Source organism: Marmota marmota, unplaced genomic scaffold (assembly GCF_001458135.2).
Source record: "Marmota marmota marmota unplaced genomic scaffold, marMar, whole genome shotgun sequence".
NCBI lineage: Eukaryota > Metazoa > Chordata > Mammalia > Rodentia > Sciuridae > Marmota > Marmota marmota.
Window position 1 is genome coordinate 8,757,933 of NW_025999925.1, and position 7,082 is coordinate 8,765,014.

Below are 7,082 nucleotides of genomic sequence, written 5' to 3' on the forward strand. Positions count from 1 at the left end.
AAATAAAGGGATTGTGCCCATCTACAGCTAAAAGAATTTAAAAAAAAAAATTATTAATGTTAAAATTGAGAGGTACCTCAGCATAACAGAAACTCTTTTTTGCCTTTGGTTTTCAAGAAAAAAATTCTCACCCAAATTCAGTGTGCAGAATTTAACCACAATGATGGCACATAACAGATTGTATATCAAATTTAATAGCATTTTGTTTCTCATGTTTTAGATGAGTCAGGGCGAGATGAAAGTATCACCATAATAGAGTTAGAACACTAATCAGAGACCCATTAGCTTCTTTGTCTGATTTGATGAATACATGCATACTTAATACATATATTTCACAAGGCTTGACGCTACCATTGTACTGTATAATGGAATGACTCTGGTGGTTTGTGTGTTTCATTTGAAATTTTACCTGATTGAATCCATTTGTAACTAAAGGAAACAGCTGTGATTAGTTACTGATGCCTCAAAAGCAAAATATTTACCAAATAAAAAAAGAAACACTTCTCTGTGTTTTCATGTCTGCACAACTCAACTGTTCCAATCTTAATAGGAGCTGTGCTTTTATTTTCTATGTGAGAAGAAAACATGATGACAAAATACTGCTCTGCATCCTGGAGCCAAAGAAAATGAGTGCCATTCAAAAGGAATTACACAAGCAGGCAGAGAAGGACAGTAAGGCTGCCTTAATCATTCAGTCTGAATATACCCAAACATTTCACCATCCTGTCAAGAACTGAAGAGTGAAAGGAGGCTTCACTCCAGCTGCAAGTGGAGAGTGCACTTTTTGGATAGTATTCAGTGTATGGTGCCCATTTTGTCTTCCTTGGATCACTTTGTTTATATTGTAATTGATCTATAAATGAGAAAGTGAGAGCATTAGAAATAAATTCAAGTGATGAATATAACTTTAAGTACAGAACCTGAAAGGAATGCACCAGAGGTAGAAATTCAGGGAAATCCTGAGTGTGTTTCTTGAAAGGAATTATAGATGTTGGGTGTTTTTTTTGCTTAGTACCGAAAAGAAAGGCTGACATTTAATTTGTTCATTTGTTATATATTTCCCAAGCACCTGCTAGGTTTCTGGTATTCTTTTAGGCACTGAGATTGTGATTGTCACTAAGGCAAATGTCCATAGGCATTCAGCAGATGAGGCTGAAGAATGGAATGGAGACTTTGGGAAAACAACAGAAAGGGATATTTGATTGTATTTTAAAAATATTTTGTTGAATCTCCTAAGACTTGACAGTAGTCTTCCTTCAGACCTTTGTAAATGTCATCTCTTCTTACAAGCTTACCTTGCACTTTTTTTATGATGGACTCCTAAATCTATAGCAGCCCTATGATATTCCAGGTTTCAGCTCCATTTTCTTACCTGCCTGCTGGGCATTCCTACTGGGATGCTCCACTGACACCCCTAATAATATAGTCAAGTAAAGACAAGTCCTGACAAAGGCTTTTTTAGGGGGCTGCCAGACCAGACACACAGTATTCGTTTTCTTGGAGGCTCCAAATCATTTTGCCCTGTCCAGTCGCTCCTCATCAGGTGCTGTGATAGTGAGGCTGCAATGAGGGCAAGTTAAAACTCATGTTTTTACTGAAATTCAGACACTTTCATAAATAAATATTGTTGCAAGCCTTTTGTTAACTTCCAGAGTTCTGAAAAAGATGTATTTTAACAATGTTTGCTAGTGTTCCCATTGCTTTCATGTAGACTTTCAGAGGTCTTTCATCAGTCTGAAAGTGCTCTGCCTGCTGGAAAGCTATTGTTGTTTTTTTTAAATAACTGCTTTATTGAAATAGAATTTACTTGTCATACAATTGATTATTTAAAGTGTATGATTCAATGGTTTTTAGTATATTCCCAGAGCTTTGCAACTATAACCACAATGAGTATTTTCATCACTTCCAAAAGAAACCTCACACCCATTAGCAGTCACTCATCATTTCTACCCCACAAAGACCCCACCCACCCCAACCATAGGCAACCACGAATCTACTTTCCTTCCCCATAAGGGGAAGTTTTAAGCAAGGAAGGGACATGTCCTGACAAATGTTCAAAATCTCATTCTGGTTCCTAGATAGAGGAAAGCTGTAGGAGCACAGGAGGGCACACAGTGAAGTTGTATCTCTCGCAGTGAGGGATGATAGTGTCTTGAATTATGGTGGTGAAAGTGAAGATAGATGAGGAGAAATAGAAGTTAATTTTGTTTCTGGCAGGAGTGAAGGCCCTCAAATCAGTCTTGCCCCTGAAAATTACCCCCAAAATGTAGAATAAAGTTAATTTTTAAAGACTCCTTTAAAATATCAGTAAGTTTACAAAGAAGGGCAGAATCTGTAGAGGTCAAATACTAAGTTAATTCAAGAGCTCTAGAAGATAAGCCAGCATGTCTGCTGAACCCTAAAAACCTTGAGTTGAGCTGTCTGGCAACAAAAATTGCATACAAAATACGAACTTTATTTTTGTACTTGGGATTGAACCCAGTGACTTTACCACGGAGCAACATTCTCAGTCCTTCTTTGTTTTTTATTTTGAGACAGGGTCTCACTCTGTTGCCCAGGCTTGGTGGGAACTTGCCATTTCCTGCCTCAGTCCCAGAAGTAGCATGGAGGTCAATATAAAGCTATTACCAAAAACTGAGGATATCATAAGGTCTTATAAACTTAACTGAACAGAAAAGAGAAAACTTTTTTAATGTGTAAAAATTTTACAGAATTTTTGCAGATTTTTTTTGCCTAGATATCCTTCAATAGATGAATGGATAAAAAAAATGTGGCATATATACACAATGGAATATTACTCAGCAATAAAAGAAAATTAAATCATGGCATTTGTAGGTAAATAGATGGAATTAGAGAACATAATGCTAAGTGAAGTTAGCCAATCCCAAAAACCAAATGCCGCATGTTTTCTCTGATATAAGGAGGCTGACTCATAGTGGAGTAGGGAGGGGAGTATGGGAGGAATAGATGAACTCTAGATAGGACAGAGGGGTTGGAGGGGAAGGGAGGGGGCATGGGGTTAGAAATGATGGTGGAATGTGATGGACATTATTATCCAAAGTACATGTATGAAGACACAAATTGGTGTAAATATACTTTGTATGCAACCAGAGATATGAAAAATTGTGCTCTATATGTGTAATAAGAATTGTAATGTGGGGCTGGGATTGTGGCTCAGCGGTAGAGCGCTCGCCTAGCACAGGCGGGACCCGGGTTCGATCCTCAGCACCACATACAAACAAAGGCATTGTGTTGTGTCCATCTACACCTAAAAAAAATAAAAATATTAANAAAAAAAAAAAAAAAAAAAAAAATTGTAATGCATTCCATTGTCATATGTAAATTTTTAAAAATTAAAAAAATTAAAAAGACATGGGCAACTTGGTATTATAGAAATAAAAGATTTTAAAGCATTAGAGATAAAAATATATTCCTTGTGGGCTGCGGTTGTGGCTGAGTGGTAGAGCGCTTGCATAGCACACATGAGGCATTGGGTTCGATCCTCAGCATGGCATAAAAATGAAATAAAGATATTGTGTCCACCTAAAACTAAAATATATATATATTTTAAAAATATATATAATTAAAAAAGAAGAAATATTTGACATCCCACTATAACAATAATGGAAGCCAGAAGACAACATGTAATATCTGCACTGTACTTTTTTTTTTAACAATGAAGAAAAAATGAAGTCATTGGAAGGTAAATAAAATAGGATTACCATCAATAGTTCCTTACTAAATAAAATTCTTAATGTTGTTCTTTGGGTAGAAGTGAAGTCATAGACTATGTAAGATCTAAGAGACAAAAAAAGAATGTTAAGAAAATATATTGGCATATTCACAGATATACTGAAATAAATATTGATGAAAAAATAAAGATAATAATGTGTAACTTGTAGATAACAATAGTGTATAAACTGGGAAAGTATCTGAATTAAAATATTATAAAAATCTTCCTATTATTTTTGTCCAGAGAAAGGATTTCAAACTTTTAAACTTTGACGGGACTCAGTGGCGCACACCTGTAATTCCAGCTGCTCTGGAAGCTGAGACAGGAGGATGGCAAGTTCAAAGCCAGGTTCAGCAACAGTGAGGCACTAAGCAACTCAGTGAGACCCTGTCTCTAAATAAAAAAGACAATCCCAGTGGGATTGAGTGCTCCTGAGTTCAATTCCCAGTATCCTCCCACCACCCAAAAAAAGCTTTTAAAACTCTGTCATGGACAGTTTCAGACAGGACCAAATAAAACTTTCATCACCTGAAGTAAAGGAGGAGTGAACACCTGTTTGGCCAAGAGTACAGAAAGTGGTCCCCAATTCTCCTGGTAAACATCAAACAGTAATAAATTTGGAGACAATGTTGTCTCCTTTGTCGTTCTCTGCCTGGAGATGGCCCACTTTTTAGAGGGTGCTTTCTGCCTAAGCCTCACTTTGCTTTTACTTTACTTTCACTTAATAATAAAGTTCTTGAATGGCAAAAACAAACAATAAAAACTTTTGTCATCGAGATGGCAAAGATGGGAAGGCGAGTTTATTCACTCAAAGAAAATGTGTGGAATACCTAGTATTTACCAGGCAATGTACTGACACTGGGGATACAGCAATAATCAAAGCAGAGAGAAATCATGGCTCCCAGGGAATTTACACTAATGGGGGATGACAGACAAGGCAGATAAAATGTATATGGGAGATAATGGTAAGTACTTACAAGAAAGAGAGGGTAGAATGGGGGTTCTTATGGAGAGGGGGTTTTGGTTATAACAGGGGGCTTAGGAAAGGTCCCTTTTAGAAGTTGATAGTTGAGCAAAGATCAGAAAGGGGTGAGGTGATAAAGCCTTGGCTGTCCTGCATTGAGGGAACAGATAACTGCAATTATTCTGAGGGAGAGCATGCCTAGTACAGTCCAAATCCAGCAAAGAGGGTAGAGTGTGAGTTAGGGATCTCAGCTGGGTTTACTTAGACAGCTCTGGCAATCTCAGTTAAGCTAGTCTGCCTCTGTGGTTTGGTTTGGGATTGTCTGATCTAACCTGGGCTCAGATGAATCAATTCCATTCTACATAAGTCTGTGTATTTTCTGTCTCTTTCTCTCTTCCTTTTCCATCAGGTTAACCCTGGTGTGTGTGTGTGTGTGTGTGTGTGTGTGTGTGTGTGTGTGTGTGTTTTAATGATAGTGGTAGAGATACAAGAGGACAAGACCATTTGCAAAAACACTTTTCAAGCCTTTGGTTGCATCTTGTCTGCTGATATTCTGTTGATAAATGACATGGTCAAGATCAGAGTTGAGAGGTTAGAAAAGTGTACTCCATTCATGGAAGCAGAAATGGCAATGAGAGAGTATTACTGAATAATCTCTTGTCCCATGCAGACCCTTATAGATAACGAGTGACACTTTGGCTTTTCCTCTGTGATATACAAAATTGTTCATGGATTTTGAGGAGAGATGATCAGTCTGACATGATCAGTCTGCTGGGCTTAGAGTGAAGGGAGAAGCAACAACAGAAACAGGAAGATGGGTGGTAATCCGGAAGAGAAGATGGTATTTTGAACTAGGGTTAGAGTGGTGAAGCTGATTCAAAGTAATCAGGTTCTGATTAAACTTTTAATACAGAGCTGATAGAATTTTCTGAACAAAAAGGAATTTGTGGAGGGAAAGGTGGCAGCATTAAGTGGTTTGTTTTGTAAATGTTGACTTTGAGGTGACTATTAGTGGAAATATCAAGCCGGTTGTTAGATAGGCATAAAGTTCAGTAGAGGTTAAGACAGGTGATACACTAGGGGAGTTTTTTCAAAATTCATTTATTTATTCTAATTAGATTTGTATGACAGCTGGATGCATTTTGATTAATTGTAACACAATTACAGCACAACTTTTCATTTCTCTGGTTGTACACAGTGTAGCGTCTCACCATGTGTGCAATCATACATACATGTACCTAAGGTAATGATGTCCATCTCATTCCACCATCTTTCCTGCCCTCGTGTTCCCTTCTCCTTCCCTCCCCCACCCTTGCCCAATCACAGTTCTAAGGGAGTTATTAGCAAGCAGATTATTCTTTAAAACCCAGAGTCTTGCCACAGTGTGGAGACAGAGGGAAGGAGGCCAAGAACACAGCCCTAGGGTAACCTAATATTGGGAAGTCTGAAGCTTTTAAGTGTGGCTAGTGAATAGGAGGGAAATCTAAGAATGTGACATCACAGAAGCCAAGAAGAGAAAAATTACAGAAAGAAGGAATTGGTTAACTTCAGTGAAAGCTGCACAGAGATCAAATAAATTAAGAACAGCCTCAATAGATTTGGCAATAAGTAGAACCCAGGTGAACCCGATGAGAGAAGTCTTTGTGCAGTAGCAGAGGGAGACGTATGATTGGGTGGAACAAAATAAGGATAAGAAGACCACATCTATAGATAAGTGAGGTAGAGATGGCATGGGGTTTAGGAAATGGGATCAAACTGCCGCCTTGTTGTATTTTAAGAGATATTAACGGTAATGGAAAGAATCGAGTAGGTAAAGGAACTCCTGATGCAGAGAAAAAAGGGAGCCAAAGTAGGGAAGCTCTGGAGAAGGTTAGAGAAATTGTCCTTTGCTAGGAGTAGAGATACTTCATCCATTCTAATAGGGGAGCAAGCAGAAATGTGGAAGGTGCATGTGTGGCAATATAAGATGATCCTGCCTGATGGTTTGACCCTTCTTAATGAAGCCTTTTCTAAAGTTTATGATCTTCTAGTAAAACAGACATGAGAAGATTGAGGGAAGAGGAGGCAGAGTAAAATAGGAAACATGCAGGAAAATACAGTAGCATTCAGACTCCTTGAATGCCTTTTTGAAATTTGTGGTCAGAAGTGTAAAGTGTTGCCAGGTGCGATGGCACATGCCTGTAATTCTAGTGGCTTGGGAGGCTTAGGCAGGAGGATCTCGAGTTCAAAGTCAGCCTCAGCAACGGCAAGGACCTCAGTGAGACTCTGACTCTAAATAAAATACAAAAAAGGGCTGGGGATGTGGCTCAGTGGTTGAGTCCCTTGGGTTCAATCCCCAGTACCCACCCTAACCAAAAAAAAAAAAAAAAAAAAAAAAAAAACCCC